General features: G+C 44.7%; 1 long non-coding RNA gene across 1 annotated transcript; it reads right to left on the bottom strand.

The window, feature by feature from the left end:
• Positions 1 to 7,079: 7,079 nt before the first annotated feature.
• On the bottom strand, positions 7,080 to 16,569 carry LOC122208544. The gene is made up of 4 exons (XR_006197282.1): positions 16,055 to 16,569; positions 11,459 to 11,631; positions 10,858 to 11,004; positions 7,080 to 7,662 (listed from the first exon to the last, which is right to left on the bottom strand). It is a non-coding gene; the product is annotated as an uncharacterized LOC122208544 (long non-coding RNA).
• Between the last annotated feature and the right edge of the window lie 890 nt (positions 16,570 to 17,459).

Here is a 17,459-nt window from a genome sequence, read left to right as displayed (position 1 = left end):
CAGGATTCCCTTTTGTTAATACACACACACACACACACACACACACACACACACACACACACATACACACACACTCCTCTTCAGACCTCAGCAGCTGGGCGCAAGGGTAAGTGACAGAACCTGCTGATGTAGCCCATTGTAACTCACTGCACAGTGGGCCAAACTACCCAAGCGCAGACTATGAATGAGCTCAGCACAGCAGGTGGATTTATGCGATTTCTCAGAACCACAGTGGAGGCTTCTGACTTGATGGCCAAAACGAGACGTGGTTTTTTTTTTTTTTTCTCTTCTTTCATTCTTTGCCTCGGAATGATCATTCCCAACATATAAATCAGTTCTGGGGGAGGGATACTGCTGAGTCAGAAAGCCAACTGTGGAACAACGCTAACAAGGCACACGACTTTCATGATTCATTTCAATGCAGAGAATACAGTCAGGCCTGATTTACAAAACTGTTGCACAAATTGTCTTTCCGAAAGCTTTAGCTTGCATCCAAAGACTTCTTCATATCGCTATTTTGAAAAAGTTGGCTATATTCTAGAATGAGAGTACTCAATATTCTTTCAGCGATAGGAATGTGCTTTAGAATTGGGGTACTTCACAGTGTGTTAGTTTGTCCCCTTTTGGAGGCCCTAGATAAAACTTCTCTTTACAAAGGATTAGTGTTAGCTGCTCCACATGGATTGTTTTTACCCAAGACTGGCCACGTCTTCCACATGCTCTTCCTGCTTCAGGACAGCGGCCTCGGTAATTCTCCTTCTGGTTCTCTATAGAATAAGAGCTTGGATATTTACAGGCCATATGCCAGTGCAAGTCATTAAGAATTTTCATCTCTGGGGAGCCTGGGTGGCTCGGTCAGTTGAGCGTCCAACTCTTGATTTGGGCTCAGGTCATAATCGCAGAGTAGTGGGATTGAGCCCTATGTCAGGCTTTGTACTGGGCATAGAGCCTGCTTAAGATTCTCTCTCTCTCTCTCTCTCTCTCTCTCTCTCTCTCTTTCTCTCTCTCTGCCCTTCTGCCTTGTGTGCACTCTCTCTCTCTAAAAAAAAAAGAAAAAAAAGAATTTTCATCTCCACTACAAATGTGTAAACGTAGAGATAAGAAAAGATCTTATGTTCTTTGTTTGGTTGAGGGGTGGGCAGTAGGCAGCTAGGAGAGAGTTAGGGTTTGGATGCCACAATTGGGCTTACTACCAAGCAATCTGGCAAGCACAGCGGTAAACCCCGTCTGGAAACTGCAAGTCATGTTCCAAAGAAGGCCAGAATGAGAAAAGGGTAAACTTACCAATAATGATTCTTGCTAGATGCTGCTGGTACAGACAGAATGACAAAAAAAGGAGCATGTGTTTTAAGAACAATTTTCTCATGGAAAAGAGTCACCTCCAAAGGAGAAAACATAAAAAGATAAATATGTTTTGTTTCTAGCCATGTAATGTTCAAAGTTGATGAAACTCAACTCTATTTTTTAGGGATATATACATAAGCGGTATAGTTAGAGAAAGAAAAATGAAATAAACACAGAAGTCAGTGTAGTGGTTCTCACTAGGAGATGGGCTGGGGACAGGTTACATCTGGGCAGTTTGTGATCGTGGGTCACGTTCTACTTCTTGATCCAGGTGGCGGCTATATAGGTGTTTGCTAGATAATTATTCATTAAATGATGCAAATGTGTTTCATACATTTATTTTTGGAGTACATGTTTTACTTCACATTTTAAAAAAAGAATATGGAAAAAATGGCGACATTAGTCATCCTAGGAAAATAAACTCTTTCTCAAGGAGGAGACTTGGTCGCCATTGACTGTTTATTGACTGACATACTCTGGGTTGCACTTGAATGAAATTCTTACTTGGAGATCCCTGAAAGCCCTTCATATTTAAAATTAGAGGCTGAAAGTGCCATTGACCTTGATGCTAGCTTCTCTATGGCAGTCCTGGGACCACAGGCGGCAAGGGCAGGAGCTGGAATGAGGAGGACAGGGTAAAAGATGGAGGAGTGGGACAAGGGAGGGAGAAGGCATAGTGCAGGCCAGGGAGGCCAGAGGCCTCAGTGGGATCCCAAAGTCAAGAAGGCAGAGCTACTCGTGGTAAGAACAAGGCTATGTATCAAAACGAGCCGTTCAAGCAGAGGTCTGGATTGTCAAGTTTTGAGAAGGAAAGCCTAGAGCTCAGGAGATGTGATGCTGGGTCTCCTGGCATGGACTCAGCAGAGCTGGGGAGGGTGAGACGGGTGGGAACTCAAAATTACACGTACCTGCTGTGAAGACAGCAGCTCTTGGGATCCCAAATGAAGGCAGTGTAAGAAATGACAGAGTAAGTGAAAGGCAGGTTAACCTAAGGATTCAGTCATTCAAATACTTATTGAGAGCCTACCATGGGGCAGATGGCTAGCCTAGAAATTGGAAATTCGGTGTAAACACAACAGTGTCTGCCTTCCTAGAACTTGTGTTCTAAGAAGCAGTGAGAGAGCAAGAGGGCCAGATGATAACTAAAGTAATTGGACAGCCAAGCAGGTAATTCCTCACAGTACTATTAAGAAAATAAGGCAGGGCCACAGGGAATGGGTTAGGGAGGGAGTGGTACTCAAGAATGTTGAGAAATGGTCTTCCGAAGGAGGAACAAGTAGAAAGGCCACAAGATGAGATGTTCCCGGCCGTCTAAAAAGGTTGTCAGGAGTAGAAATACAGAAAAGAAGTAGGGATGAGGCCTGTGATTAAGGTCCAGCTGTTGAACGTGGCTCAGGGCCAGGAAAACCGACTACCTAGGAAAACTAGAAAGATCAAGAACAACCCAGCCCTCAAGGGGCTGAGGTACCTGCCCCATTATCAAAGGGGGGCCCAGGCTTGCTAGAGCCCAACAAAGAACATGACTCCGAGGGGGGGCCAACCTGGAGCTTGATCCCAAGGAACATGTCAGAAGTCAGAGCCAGGACTCAGAGCCAGAAAATTCTCCATTTAAGACACACAATTCCATTTCCTGAGCCAACTGTCTTCTCCCCAAGGAAGCCTCTGGTTTGGAGCTGTCACTGTGATCTGTAACATATCACTTGAAGCACATCACAGCACACCCCTCTTCCAGTCGCCCTGGGGTGGTAATACACAGAGACAGACAGTGCAGAGAAAAGCCGCTCGGCCTCCACAGAAATCTGGAACATGTTTGTCAGTAGCCTACTTGTCAAGTCTCCTGGTAGGATAAGGTCTCCTAGAATACCGATCATTGAAAGCCATAGACTCAAACAGGATAAGGTTAGTGACCTCCTAGCTTGTCTACCTCATGGCCTGCCTTAGGCATCCCTCAGAGATATTGTGAGTTCAGTTCCAGACCACCACGGTAAGGTGACTACTGTGATAAAGCAAGTCAAATGATCTTTTTGGGTTCCTACTGTGTATAAAAGTACTGCATTCTATTAAGTATGCAAGGTAGAGACTTCAAGCAATGTACAGACTTTAATTAAAAAATACTTTGTTGCTAAAAAATGCTAACCATCGTCTGAGCTTTCATTTCAGCAAGTCACAATTACTGATCACAGATCACCACAACAAATATAACGAAAAAGTTTGAAGTATTGTGAGAAGTAGCAAAATATAACACAGAGACACGAGGTGGGCAAACGCTGTTGGGAAAATGACATCTACAGACTTGCTCAATACAGGTTGCCACAAATCTTCAATGGGTAAAAAACGCCATGTCTGTGAATTGAGATAAGATGAAGCAAGCCTGTATTTAAATTTCACCCTTAACTGTTCAAGTATGCATTCTGGAAGGGTCTTTTGGCCCAACACAGCAGCCACATCTGGTTGTTAGATGTCAACGGCTAAAAACGGTTGAGAAAAAGGGCAAAGAAAACGGGAGAAATTCCTTCCTGTTCCTCCTCCTACAGCGAGGGTTCACGGAGCTTGTCCCTTCCTCAACAGGTGGCTAAAACAGGGGGCTCAATGATCTTCCTGGCCTGCCTCATAGGTTTGTTCAGAGGTCACGGCGGGGGGAACACTATAGATTAGCTGTAGAGCATCACGGAAATTTTTCTTTTACAGTAGCACCACATTAAAATCTATCGGACCCACAACTCCAATGGTTCAGTGGAAAAATATGCTGCCTAAGTCTAGCAGGACAGGGAGTGGTGTGGTGGTAACTATTTACCAAACCACCATCCGGGAGACGGGGAGCCCCTGATTTGGTAGCACTTACCAATTTCTGTGGCGTGAATGCTGCCACCATGGCTGATATTGAGCTACCAATGCAATATCACCGAACACAGAGTTGGGAAGATATAAGCACAATGGTGCAAGCTGGCCCTAGCACACCTTTGGCTGTGCCGAGGACTGGGGGTTTGGAGGTGGATGAAACACAACGTATGCCCTCATAGACCAGTGCGTGGATTGGTTGAGGAGATAGACCATCAAGTGAAGCATCTTGAAGTAGCGTAATGAGGAACGAAATCACGTACGTAAAGCAGATACAGGGGTCTCTTCCCCCAATGGGATCTGTGTCCTCACAGGGAACAAAACCTCAAACTAACAAGATAAAGCTTTGATAGTGGACTAGTCATCAGCTGCAAGTCAAGGAGGGTCATGGGAAGTTCTACCTCTAATAGATAGCTTCCTACTTTTTCGTGAAGACTGGCCCTAAATATAATGACACTGTAACAGATTACATTCAGTGATCTCATCTGGGTTACTGATAAGCATCAAAGGCTCTGAGTCAGAGAAAGGGTAATTAAAGCTCAGGCATCTATGAGCTGGAAGGCCCACAACCCATCCTCTTAACGTCTAGCTTAACGTGCTAGCTCCTCTTAACGTGCTAGTTCCTGCTGCTACACGTCTGGACTTTGGCTGGGGGAGGGGCAGGAGGGCTGGGGAGGAAAAGCTTAAGAACCAAGGAGAAGAGGCTCACCCCATTAACATCTTCTTATCCTCCTACTCTCTTGAATGTGCACTCCTACCGCACTCTCCTGGGCAACCCTCTTGTCTGTCACCATTCAAAACTCAGCCGCACCGTAGGGTGCCTGGTGGCTCACTCAGTTGACCTTCCGACTTTGGCTCAGGTCATGATCTCACTGCTTACAGGTCCGAGCTCTGAATCAGGCTCTCTGCTGTCTATGCGGAGCCTTTTCGGATCCTCTGTCCCCTTCTCTCTCTGCCCCTCCACCCCCATCCCCCCCCCCCCGCCCCCACACACACACTCTCTCTTTTTCATAGTAAACAAACGTTAAAAACTCAGCCACACCTTCTTCAGGTGTGTGAGCATCACACAGTGCCTTTCCCTCAGCTGTTCCATCTAGCTCTTGGATTGCACTTTTCTCTCTCCTCTTCCAGCTCTTCCTGTGTAGGGGCTCCCTTCACATTCAGCCTTTTCTTTTTTCTTTATGTTTTCTCTTTTAATATTGACCTCAACTCCCCTAATCTTCCTCTGTGCAGATCACATCATATTTGCCTATCAAGACCTTCCCTTTCCCCTGAACACCAGCCTCCTGTTCAATGATCAGGTACGCAACTCATTCTCCATGTACCTGTGGAACATCAATTTTTTATTTTATTTTATTTTATTTTATTTTATTTTATTTTATTTTATTTTATTTTATTTTTTTAAGTGTATTTATTTGTTTTGAGAGAGAGAGAGAGAGAGCACACACAAGCTGGAAAGGGGCAAAGAGAAAGAGAGACAGAATCCCAAGCAGGCTCCACGTTCATCAGCGCAGGGCCCAGTGTGGGGCTCGAACTCACAAACTGTGAGATCCTGACCTGAGCCAAGATCAAGAGTTGAACACCTATCTGACTGAGCCACCCAGGTGCCCCTATTTTACTTTTAAGTTTGTTTACTTATTTTGAGAGAGAGAGAGAGAGGGCGCGCGCTCATGCAAGGTGGGGAGGGGCAGAGAGAGGGAAAGAAAGAGAATTCCAAGCAGGCTCTGTCTGCACTGTTAGCACAGAGCCCAAGGTGGGGCTGGATCTCACTAACCTTGAGACCATGACCTGAGCCGAAATCAAGAGCAGGGGACTTTAATCAACTGAGCCACTCAGGCGTCCCTGGAACATCAGTTTAAATTGCTCGTCTGGGGGTGTTCAAGGTCCTTCTTTCTTCAGTAGCTCTCACCCAGTTAACTGATGAGTTTCTGTTTTTGTACTTAATGGCACCAGTGTCATTCAGGCTTTACTGACGTCTCATGGGGCCACCTCTCTTTTGGTAGCTCTTTCCCTCTGCTCCAATCCGGTACTTGCGGAGGGGATTTCAGTCATGGTACCCCATCTAGCCTCCACCATAGTCATGTGACCCCAGCTTGGCCAATCAGAGTCATTCCTTGGAGGTTTCCCGAACTTCAAAGGAAGTTTTATGTTCTCTGTAGTTTTATAGTCTCTTCAGTTCATAGATGGAGCTTTAAGCATGTATCCTAAACCACTGGTAGCCATGAACCCTTAATGTATAGAGAAGCCTGAGAGAAGACAGCTGGTACACAAAAGAGAAGTAGCCATGAGAGACTGCCTTTGTTCCCATCCTGATTTCATTTAACCCTAAGTGTGGCTCAAGTCCTATACCCATTCAGAAAGCATTCCCAGGGGCGCCTGGGTGGCTCAGTCAGTTAAGCGTCCAACTTTGGCTCGGGTCATGATCTCAAGGTTTGTGAGTTCCAGCCCCGCATCGGGCCCTGTGCTGACAGCTCAGAGTCTGGAGCCTGCTTCAGATTCTGTGCCTCCTTCTCTCTCGGCCCCTCCCCTGCTGGCACTCTGTCTCTGTCTCTCTCTGTCTCAAACATGAATAAACATTAAAAAAAATTTTTTTTAATTCCCTTATCTTTTATTCCCTTATCTTTTTTTAAATTCCCTTATGTAAAGTTGTTTTTATTTGTTTTTTTGTTTATCACAAAGCTATTTGCTGGTACAAAGGAGTGGAATGATATACACATTTTTAAAAATGTAAATTAAAATAGATGTTCTTGCTCAAAAGGGAGGGCATACAGTTTAGATGGTAAGGAAATTCCTATTCGAGTTGATGAGAAAGCAAAGCTGAAATTAATTAATCAGCTCTCCCCCTCAGTGGATCTCCAGTGCTATAAGCCTTCCATAGAGTGTCTACTCAAACTGAGTGTGATTCTAGCATTCAAAGAGTTGGATCTTATAATCAACACAATTCCTAAATGCAAGCCCATTATTTCATTTGGTGTTCCACCAAAGAAACGGCCATCATTTCTATGATCTTGGGAAAGTGCTGGATTATAAAGGCACCTTCCTAAAGGATTTTCGAGAGTAATTGTTGACTTTCCTTACTTTTCTCCTTACCCATCAACTCCTCCCAAAAGATGCAGCTCTATAGTGCTTACTCTATGTCACTTATTACAACTTTGTAAATAGTAACTTGTTTGTTTTGACCTCCTTTCTGGGTTATAAACTCATTTTCTGGTGGAGTTAACTTACTTAAGAAACATCTATTGGTGTGCTTGCAGCAGCATAAAGCATCAGGAGTCTATTGGCAATGGAGTTACCAAAACCAATGAAGCTCGATTCCTGCTCCAAAAAAAGTTTATGATATAGTACAGTAGTTTCCAAACTTGGCGGCCAATTGCAGACAGCTGGAGAGAGTCTGATTCAAGTGGTCTGGGATTGGTCAGGCACTTGAGGACTTTTAGCTCCTTTGGTGATTTGAGTGTGCAGCCAAGGTCGAGAAATGTTCTAGATGAAAAGAAGAGTGTTATTTCAATACAAGACTGAGGGTGCTGGGAAGGGTGCTGAGGGAAGTCACAAGGTGTGGCGAAAGCCCAGAGGAGGAGCACCCTAACAGAGAATCCCAACCCAAGTTAGAATCTTACCAAGTACCCTGGCACCATCCCAAACTCATGAATTCAGAATCTCAGATCACAGGGCATTAGTATGTTTTAAAAGCTCCCTGGGTGATTCTGATACCCAGAGATGGTTGAGAGCCATTGGAACCCTCCTAGGGAGATATAGTGAGGGGAAGGCTTGTTACCCTCTAGGGGTAACAGCTACATGGAGACTTGGAAAGTACAATTGGGTAGTTAGGCAAAGGAGGAGGCCAGGCCTTGACATTCTACTCTGCTTCTCCCACTATGCCCACACAGGCCCTGGAACATGGTAGTTACTCAATAAACTTTTGTGAAATGAATGTTCAGGATATAAGTGATCACTGGGTTCCATATGTGGAAGCATCTGTATTAGCCTCCTACAGCTCCTGTGACAAAGTACTACCATCTGGATGGCTTAACACAACAGGAATTTCTTCTCTCACAGTCCTGGGGTCTACCTATATGAAATCCAGGTACCAGCAGGGTTGGTTCCTATTTAGAAGCTCTGAGGGATAATCTACTCCATGCCTTTCTCACTTCTGGTGGTTACCAGAAGTCTGGTATTCCTTAGCTTATAGGTGCATCACTGCAATCTCTGCCTCCATTGTCACATGGCCTTCTTCCCTCGTGTGTGTTTCTGTGTCCAAAGGTCCCTCTTATTCTAAGTACACTAGTCTTTGGGTCATCTAATCTCGTATCTAGTATCTAGGCCCAGTCTAATCTAGTATTAACTCAACTTGATTACATCAGTAAAGACCCCATCTCTAAATAAGGTCATAATTACAGGTAGCTGGGATTAGGGGGGGCACAATTCAACCCACATGGCATCCCAAAGAGTAGGAGAAGCCGGTTGTCACACAACAGAGAGAGGTATGTGGGGGGAGGAGCCTGAACTCGTCCTAACCTTTTCCCTGCTCTCCTTGGATCTACTCACTTGAGTGAGTGGTTCTGAAACATTTCCAGTTATGAACCCCTGGTTTTTGTACAACTCTTCCACACATGATACATCATTAATTTGTGAAGTTACACTTCGCATTTTTAGGGACAAATGAGAAATATTCCATAAAGGAATTTGAGACTGCGACATCTTCTGTCCTCCATGCGAGTCATCTAGCTTTATAAATTTGGTTCTTCCTCTAGCTCGGGCAAAAGCGCACAACACGCTCACAGACTCAGACGTCTGGTGCAAAACTGGGACAGTCCCCAGCAAACTGGGACAGATGTCACCCTATCTGTTTCTCACTCCGTCTTTGTCTCTCTTTCCCAGGCTCCCTGTGTGTCTTCTGCTTGGGTGTGCCCTGTTGGAAAGGAGAAGGACACATGTGACATATTTAAAGCTTGATGAAAGGGCTGAAGGATTCCAGCTGCTTTTTATCCAACCCTGACACTTAGATACTTTTCAAGAAGCAACGTGGCCTTATGAATTGGTAAGAATAAAAAGAAATAGTTTATCCTCTAGCTTTATCCTTACAAGGCCCCACCTAACTGCCCACATGGTGAACTGGGAAAATAGTAAACTGTAAAATGTTTTAGTTGAGATATAAAGTAGACCTATTTTGAGTATATGACGATGACTTGTACATAAACTTGGAGCCTTCCCTGACAGCCCAGTCTCTGAAAACAGCCCAGACTGTCTCCACTGCTTAACTTCTGCCTCCTCTGCCCATTGCAGTCTGGCTTGGGCACCCACAACTGCAATGGAAATGATTTCTGAAGATTATCAGGACCTTCCGATTGTGAGGTGTCATGGCTTCAGTTTTAGAATGGCTGACGTTTAAAAAAATTACCCTACCATGCACTGGAGAGGATGTGGAAGGCCCAGAACTCTCTGATACCACTCATGGGAATGTAAAATCGTACAACCGCTTTGCAAAACAGTTCAGCAGTTTCTTAAAAAGTTAAACATATACAGATCATATGAGCCAGTCTGGGTATTCACCCAAGAGAAAAGAAAGCATGCGTTCCTACAAGGACATGAACATGAACAGTCAAAGCAGCTTTATCTGCATTAGCCAAAGATTGGCAACAACCCCAATGTCCATCATTTATCCATTAAGGAGAATGGATAAATAAACTGTGATACATCCATGCTAAGTCCACAATGGAATACTATTCAGCAGAAAGGAAGAAGGAAGGTAGGAAGGAAGGAAGGGAGGAAGGGAAGAAGGAGGGAAAGCTATTTACACAATGCTCCAAAATGGGTGAGTCTCGATCTCAAAATAATTAGGCCCATTCCCAAAATAAGGAAGGCAGTTTAAAAAAAGAGTACATACTATGATTTCATTTATATAAAATTTGAGAAAATGCAAACTAATCTATAGTGATGGATCAGTGGTTGCCTGGGAAAGAAGGATAGAAAGGGATGGAGAGGAGGGGTTACAAAGGACCAGAAGGAAACTTTTCGGGTGATGGATGTGTTCATCAACTTGATCACGGTGATGGTCTTAGGGTGTGCCCATACAGAAAACTTATGAAACTATATACTTTAAAGATGTGTGGCTTATTGTATGTCAATTATACCTCAATAAAATTATTTTTAAAAGCCCATACATACATTTGAGTACTATATTTACTGACTTATCTACAGCATTTGAGACATCTGACAATTTCCTCCTCTCTGAAATGTTCCTCTTCCCAGGGTTCCAGGACATTGCTTCCAGATCTCTTCCTTGCCATACACAGGCAATCAGAGGTTATCACATTCAATTTAGATATGAGATTAGAATTCTGGCGTGTTGATTTTGAGCATATAGACCTATTTGTCTACCATCATTTTGAATAGCCACAATGATCACAAAAAAGCAGGGAAATGTCTAACCAACTTGCAAAGCCGAATATCTCAATAAATACTTTTGTATTTCCTGGCTGCTGTGACACCAGAAAGGGGGATAAGTGAGTGTGTTTGGGGTACTTGGTATGTGTCATCATGTGTGAATGACTACCCGTAAAAAATAAGGAATTAAGAAAAGATAAAAGGTCCTAAGAACCAGCTCCCAATGAACTCAAGAGCCTTCTAATGCAGCCCTCAAAGCTGCAGAGAGGTAAGAAATTGATTTCCAGTTACCCATATGAGGAAGGTGGCTTTTCACCCATTGCTTCCATAAATCTGATGCAGATAGAGGGTGGGATTTGGCTGGGCTTCATTCTCCCTTGATTCAGTGCAGACACACATCTCTGGCTTGACCCCCAGTCCTCTATTTTCACCTCGTTCCTGAAAGAATAGCAACTCTTTCAATCCTCACCAGTCCTGCAGCTGCTCACACCAAGAGCTTAAAGAAATGGCGAGGGGCCATGTTTTCAAAGGCCGCCTTGCCTTACTAGACAGTTGAGTAACTTTTATGAGATCTATTGCCAACTTTTTAGTGTTGCCCAATAGTTGCCCAAATATGTTATGACATATGCTTATTTAATCAGTCCATACACGTGGTTTGAATTTAAGAGACAAAATCTACCAGAGTGTGGATCTGTAGTTTTACCAGGATGCTGAAGTGCTAAGTCAGGGAACTTCAGCCCAAATTTCTGTCTATACACCGTGAGTCACAGCTGTTAATCCTCATAGGAGTCACATGCTTAGGTATTGACAGGAGCCTGCTTTGAGATTCCTGTTTACTAAGCTCAAGGTTGTCATGGTAATAACAGTCAAATGTGGTTGTTACCAAACTTACTTTTTGCCTTTTTCCAGAAAGCTTTCAGTTGAGTTTCTCTTTCAAATGGTGTCAAAAGGGTAGATGCTCCTAAGACTCTCAATTCAAAGATCTCACTACAAATTTGTCTGTTGATTTTTTTGTGGGTAAAGATGTGATCACTTGCTCTGGGAGAGAAGCATTCTTTTTACTTTCTGGGAAGAAAACAAACACGGTCTGATGGAACCATTGCCTAAGGGCCAGGCAAATCCCACTTGATTAGGAGAATGTGTGTGTCAAGATAAAGGAGAAATAATGCAGTCTGCAACAGTGAAAAGTAGAAGGCAGGGATCAGAGTGCTTTGATTGCTGTTGGCTCTTTTTGGATACAGGAGCCAGTTGACCAGCAGGCACTCTTAGTATTCTATTCCATCAAGGGGTATTTGCATTCTGAATTGGTATTGGAGAAGATGAGAGGTCAGAGAGACAGGGAGATAAAAATAGTCAAAACCAATCAAAGCCCTAAGACCCAGCATCCGTTTGGGGTGTGTTCAGAGAAGCAAACAAGCAGGACTTCCTCTTTCTGTATTGACCAGAGTCTGAGTTATTTAAAGAGTTTCTCGCTTTGGGCGCCTGAACCTTAGAGGTGGGACATGAGAAAGAGTACAGAAGAGAACATGGGGTGATGGTATCGAAACTATTATTTTAACTTTGAAACCAAGAGAGAGACAGAGACAGAGAGAGGCCAGATGGTTCTACTGTTACATATAGCACAGTAGGTGAGATAAACTTCATTTTAAAGAAATTACCCATCGAAGACTCTAGCTAATATAAAGAAAAATAAAGTATTGTGAATTCCACCAATGTAGACATTTCAATTTGGATAATTGAAAGAAATCTTCAAATAATAATAGCTAAAATTGATCGCCAGACTCTGTGAGTTGAACTCATTGAATTCTCTCAATACACACGATTGTTTAATCTATTTTACATACGAGGAAGTTAAGGGAGAGTCAACTGCCTGGGGCCATAAATAGGGCGATGGTAGAGCATGGATTCGGATGCAGCCCCAATGACTCTTGATTCCACCACGATACTCCTGATGCTCCACTGGTCCTATGGGAGGGTTGTTAACGGTTTGGTCCGTTTGTTTTCATTAGTGGGTTTGTTTTTGTTTAGTGTATTTCAGTTGGGCTTGGGGTGGGACTGCCTAGTCAGTGGGGATTGTTTGTAATATCTTAATAATGTTGAATGTTTCCTGAAATATTGTAGGTTGTGACACTAAAATATCCAGTTGAGGAGTGGAGCTCCCTTCCAGGAGGAAGCACTGCACCGTGTAATGGATGGAGTGTGGAATTGGGAGTCAGGGGTGCACGTTCCCGTCCTGGCTCCGTCATTCATCAGTCATGTGATTTAGGGCAAGCAGAGACTTTGAGCTCACATTTTTTTTTTTTTAATCAGTACATCAAGCCCCATCCCCCTTACTCAGAGGAATAAGATGATGCTTTCAGACCTCTTGAACTTTTCATTATATTCAGAGTTTGGTTTGACTCAACACTTTCCAAAGCACATACAGAAGCCATGAAATATTTACCTTTCATCCCCTGCAGATCTAGGGGGTCTGCAGGCATTATGGAAGTGACATTGCCTTTATAGTCTTTCTTTAAATTTTTTAAAAAATTGTATTCTTTGAAAGAAAGAGACAGAATGCGAGTGGGGGAGGGGCAGAGAAAGAGGGAGACACAGAATCTGAAGCAGGATCCACACTCTCAGCTGTCAGTACAGAGCCTCACATGTGGCTCGAACCCACGAATGGAAGCTCATGACGAGCTGAAGCCGGACGCTCAACCAACTGAGCCACCCAGGTGCCCCACCTTCATAGTCTTGTAACAAATAGTAGGTCAGTGAAAGTAAAAGGGAGAAGAGTCTTGAGGTGCCAAGAGACGTGTTTTTATGCGTTCTTTGATTCCATGATGACCTCCTGCCTTGATCTTCAATTTGCGATCAACATTTATCGCACCTCTGTGCTAAGCTCTGGGTGAATGGGAATAAGCAGTTGCTTTCCTCAAGATGTAAAGCCTGCACTCAAGGAGCACAACCACTGATGAAGTACAATAGTTGTCGGCCATTATAGTAGACTGCAGGGAGGTGGGGGCACCAAGAAGAGGTAGACCATTTTTTTTTTTAATCCCAGAAAATGTTTTATCAAGAAAATGACACTTAAGTAACCTTGCAAGATCAACAGCTAACTGGTCAACGAGGCATGGGGATGGGGAGTGCGTGAGAGAGGGGAGACTGGAAGCAATTAATTAATTTCTAATCCCATTTATGTTTATTCATTTTCTTTATAATACACCACAGGACCTCAAAGTACCTGCACTGACTACCAACAGAAAAATCGCATCCAGTCCGACTGCACGTTTGGTGGGTAGAATATTCTGACGTGAAGTTGTTGGGAGACATTGCTAGCATAAGAAGCCATGAGTTGCAAGGAAGCAATCTTTCTCCAGACGGACGCTGTTAAACCAGAAGTCGTAAGTGGATAAAAATGTCCTAGGAACGCAAAACTTTTTATTGCCTTTCTCTTTTACAGATGAGAGACCACTAGAGGGCGCCAGACTTCAGTTTTCTGGATTAGGAAAGTGGGCTTGGCAAAGTACAAAGAGGTCACAGTTGAAGGGAATTGGCTCTTACCGTGTATCTTTGTTCTCTAGTAAAAGTAGATCTATAAATAGTCATCGTATTTTGAATAAATGTGAATATTGGTTTACCTTTCAAATCCTAAATTTGGGTTTAAAACTCAAAATAAAATAATACATAAAGTATTGCTTCTTTCAATAGGATTCCGGCCCAGGATTCAAGGATTGATAATTCCAATAATGAGACTTCCAGCCCATCCTCTTCTTAATACTTATCTTTTGGGCTGAGTAGACTATGCCTGCTAATAGGTGCTTTATTTATTTGTTTCTTTATTCATTCATTTAAAGAGTATCTGCTCAGATTCTATTATGGATTAGGCAGGTTGCTAGGTGTTGAAATACAAAGGTAAAAAAGATATGATGAACAGATAAATAAACAGTGGTACATCCATACAATGACTATTATTCAAGGCTCAAAAGAAATGAGCTATCAAGCCATGAAGAGACATGCAAGAAACTTACATGCATATTACTGAGTGAAAGAAGCTAATCTGAAAAGGCCATATACTGTGATTCCAACTACATAACATTCTGGAAAAGACAAAACCATACAGTAAAAAGATCAGTGGCTGTCAGGGTTTATGGAGGATGGAGGGGTAAATAGACAGAGGATTTTTAGGGCACTGAAACTATCCTGTAGGATACCATAATGATGGACACACGTTTTTATGTATCTGTCAAAACCCATACGATGTCCATTGCCAAGAATGAATGCTGATGTAAACTTTGGGCTGCGGGTGATATGATGTGTCTGTGTGGGTCTGTGGGTTGTCACAAATGCACAAATGGTGGGCGATGTTGATGGTGGGAAGGGTTTGCATGTGTGAGGACAGGAAGTAGAGGGGAATCTTTGTACTTTCTGCTCAGTTTTGCTGTGAACCCCGAACAGCTCTAAAAAATTCTTTTAACTATTTATTTTTGAAAGAGAGAGTGAGCGTGCTCACATGTGGGAGGGCAGAGAGAGAGACAGGGAGACAGTGGATCTGAAGCAGGCTCCTGGATGTCAGCACAGAGCCCAATGAATGCTGGGCTTGAACTCACAAATGTGAGATCATGACCGGAGCTGAAGTTGTACACTTCACCAACAGAGCTACCGAGGCGCCCCTAAAATATTCTTTAAAAAAAAAAAAGTGTTTCTTGGGGCGCCTGGCTGGCTCAGTCGGTAAAGCGTCCGACTTGGGCTCAGGTCATGATCTCACGGTTGGTGAGTTCGAGCCCCACGCCGGGCTCTGTGCTGACAGCTGGGAGCCTGGAGCCCGCTTCGGATTCGTGTCTCCCCCTCTCTCTGCCCCTCCCCCAGTCATGCTCTGTCTCTGTCTCTCAATAATAAATAAATGTTTAAAAAAAATTTTTTTTTAAAGTGTTCCTCTCAAGGAGGTTCGAGTCTGGGGGGAACAAGCAACCCACAAAACAAAAACAATGCCACGTGGGCACTGCTCCAAGGAAGGCGTCAGTGTTGTGGGGGCCCTGGAGAGGGGCCCTCTGTCTCCCCACAGTGTGTGTGTATCCGGGAGGCCCGGGCTTGTTACAGGGGCAGCGGGAAGAAGGGTGGCTGGGGAGGCTGAAGGGGGCCCCCTCTAGGCCCGACTGCCCCTCTAATTAGCGGTGAGCTTCTTAATAAGTCACTTCACCTGCCCGGCGGGCCTCGGTTTACCTTGCTCTGAATGGGCCCTGTTGTCCCCGACGATCGGTAAGGGCCTTTCTAGCTTCAACATAAAACCGATCATTGCAATTTTCATGCAAAGTTCTTTTTTTTTGGGGGGGGGGGGTGGAATACACACAATGTAAGATGTAGCACCCGAACTGTATTTTCGTGGTTGCACCCACCACCTCCACCGAGGCTGCGTCTTTCCAGGGTGGATCTCCGTCCTCATCCCCTCCTCCCCCGCCCCTCCCCCCCCCCCCCCCCCCCCCCCCCCCCCCGGCAGCCATGGGTCTACCTCCTGTCTCTGGGCCTTTCACCGCTCTGGGTACCCCGAGTAAGTGGATCCATATGGCCTTTGTTCACGGTGTCTGGCTTATGTCACTCGGCGCGCTGTCTTCGAGGTGCATCCGTGCTGTGGCCGGTGTCAGAATGTCGTTCTTTTTTTCAGGCTGAATAACGTTCCATTGCGCCCAGACGATGGTGACGTTCTTTGGAAGGGGCTGTTTCTGACCCCACCAAGGGCGCCGCCGGGAGGAGAGCCCTGCAGAGTGCTCTTGCCCGCTTTTTCTCTCTCGGGATCCGGGGACAGCGAGTTCAGACCTGGGGATTCAGAGGGCTCTGCGTCTTCTGCTGGGGCAGCGCCTCCCTTTCACGAGCTGGGCTTTTAGCTCGTGCCCACGGAATATCCTTTGATTCTCCTTGTTTGTCAGCCAGGACTCTGTTTCTCCCACGAGTAAGAAGGTGCTCCATCATCAAGAAGGGTCCCAGAGAGGGAAGACTGAGAGAATGAAGGGACACGGCCTCCTTGAGGCTCTCTCTGATCTCCGTGGGCTGATACAGCAAATGCAGGCCGAGTAATATATAAACATTATATGCTACATATCTGATATGTAGTATAATATATATGCAGAAATGTGTTGCTCCCCGTTCTGGAGGCTGGAAGGCCAAGACCCAAGTGCCAGCACAGTTGGCCACCCGAACTCTAATCAGACACAATAAGGGACAAGAACCTTTTTCCAGGCTGCACACAGCTGACATCTCTCTGTGTCCTCACATGGAAGGAAGAAGTAGGAAGGTCTCTGGGGTCTCTCTCTCTCTCTTTTTAATGTTTATTTGTTTACCTGAGGGAGAGAGAGAGTGTACGAGAGGAGAAGGTGCAGAGAGAGAGAGAATCCCACACAGGCTCTGCCCTGTCAGCGTAGAGCCCAACGTAGGACTCAAACTCACAAACGGTGAGATCGTGACCTGAGCTGAGATCGAGAGTCTGACGCCGAACCAACTGAGCTACCCAGGTGCTCCTGGGGTCTCTTTTATAAGGGTGCTAATCCCATTCATGTGGGGTCTACCCTTATGACTCAATCACCTCACAAAGGCCCCACCCCCTAAATGCCATCGCATTGGGTGTTAGGATTTCAACATATGGATTGCGGGTGGCGGGGGGGGGGGGGGGGGGGGGGGATACACACGTCTGGTCCATAACACCTTCTTTACTTGAGACAGCAGCAAAATGAGAGTCCAGGAGTAAAAAGGGTTGCGTATCCAGGGTGTTTAGAACCTGAAGACTGCATTCATGCCGTTTATCAGAGACGGGAAAATCAAGTATGGAAAATGTGGTCTTAATTACCACCTCGTGAAATTGCTCAGTGTTGTGGCTGTGAGGAATTCGATTTCTGGAAGAACGAGAAAGTCAAAGCCGGTTT

Source organism: Panthera leo, chromosome A1 (assembly GCF_018350215.1).
Source record: "Panthera leo isolate Ple1 chromosome A1, P.leo_Ple1_pat1.1, whole genome shotgun sequence".
NCBI lineage: Eukaryota > Metazoa > Chordata > Mammalia > Carnivora > Felidae > Panthera > Panthera leo.
The sequence above is the reverse complement of the archived record's forward strand: the minus strand, read 5'-3'. Positions and strand labels throughout refer to the sequence as shown.